Below are 1,977 nucleotides of genomic sequence, written 5' to 3' on the forward strand. Positions count from 1 at the left end.
GAGGTTTTTCATGTGTCTCAGTTGAGGAGGTACATTCATGATCCGTCGCATGTAGTCCAAGTAGATGATGTACAGGTGAGAGATAACCTGACTGTTGAAACATCACCTATGAGGATCGAGGATCGAGAGTTGAAGCAGTTGCGGGGTAAAGAGATTGCCTTGGTGAAGGTAGCTTGGGGAGGACCAGCAGGTGGCAATGTGACTTGGGAACTTGAGAGTCAGATGAAGGAGTCTTATCCTGAGTTGTTCGCTTGAGGTATGTTTTCGAGGACGAACACTCTTTTAGTGGGGGAGAGTTGTAACACCCCGATAATAATAAAATAATTATTTAAATTGAGTTAATAATTTATTTATTAATTTAATTAAATAATTGGAAATTTTATTATTATTATTTTTTGGATTATTATTATTATTCGGAAAATATATATAAATTGGAATTGAGAAAAATCCCATTTTTGGTAAAAAGGTTATTTTCACGTGAAAAAGGAAAAAGAGGCAGAAAAGGGAAAAGGGCAAAAAGCCAGAGGACGAAGGTTGAAGGAAAGGAAAGCTTGGAGCTCAGAGACTGCCGGATTAACTCAGGTAAGGGGGGTTTATCATCGATTAACGGGTATTATGGGATAGTATGTGATGGGTAGTGAGAAACCATTGAAATTGCCTCTGATTGAATGATATATGTGATGAACTTGTGAATATATTGATGAACGAAATTGGATGATAATTGATGAAATTGTAGGAATTAGATATAGTGAGGGTAACGATTTGATAAGTTGAATGTATCTGAGTTGTAATTGATAAAACGAACGAACGTGTATGAAAAATTGGACTGTGAGAGGTTGGATCGGAAGGATCTCGTAGCAGAGAAAACCCATAGCAGATCTGGAAAACGGTATTCTGGTCATACGCGTATGGCCCTAGGCAATACGCGTATGGGGTGGCTTGATAATGGGGGGTTTGGCGCTGGTACGCGCCATACGCGTGTGATACGCGTAATCCCTGGAGTGGTACGCGTATGGTGTATGCTATACGCGTATGAGTGAGAAAGAGGATGTTTTGAACGTGAAAACGTCTCTGTTGGTACGCGTATGAGGATGTGGTACGCGTAGCATACGCGTATGGGTGTGGGCGATACGCGTATGGGATGGGCGAGGAAATGCGCCATACGCGTATGGGCATAGGCGATACGCGTATGGGCAGACTTGTGGTTTTTCTGAACTGTTGTTGTGCAGTTTTTGGTGGTTTAGGCTGAGTGATGTAACTTAGCTGATGTATGACGTAGTAGGGATCAATTCCCGTTGTTTTGAATAGTATAGGTATTAGTAGAGTGTGCTAATACTATGATTAATTATGTGGCATGATATGATATGCTTTTGTTGATGATATGCGATGGTATACATGATGATGTGAATGTATGCATTTGCGAATAGACTGTTTTATGGCTTAGAGTGTGAGCATACGTCTATTCTTGTGTTGTTGTTGTTGTTGCATTGCTAGGTGATTAGCATGCATATTGTGGCCCATTTGGGGTGGTAGCTAATTCCCATGGTGAGGAATTAGTGAGTGAGTCACTATGTCTCAAATGAGTGGGACTAGTGAGCTTGGTAGCCGTGCCTGGATTTGGACGGTGAGGTTGAACTATATGTTCACAAAATAGTCGGTACCGCATGCATGGAGTCTCATTGCATAATATATGTATGGCGTGTAATATGAATGGATGTATTCCAATATTACACGTGTGTTTGTGTTGGTATGGTTGTGTTGTTATAATGTAAGATGTTGAGTTGATATGGCTGTTCCTGAATGTGTGTTTTGATTAGGGTAATGAAGTGTGTTAAATCACTTAACATAACATGATGTTTTATAATATTCATTATATTGATTGAGGAACTCACCCTTACAACTATGTTTTCAGGTAACGAGCAGTGATTGAATAGAAGCTAGTCCTGGGAGTCTAGTGTAGTTCTTAGCGAGTCATGC

This window comes from Lathyrus oleraceus, chromosome 1 (genome assembly GCF_024323335.1).
Source record: "Lathyrus oleraceus cultivar Zhongwan6 chromosome 1, CAAS_Psat_ZW6_1.0, whole genome shotgun sequence".
NCBI classification, from domain to species: Eukaryota; Viridiplantae; Streptophyta; class Magnoliopsida; order Fabales; family Fabaceae; genus Lathyrus; species Lathyrus oleraceus.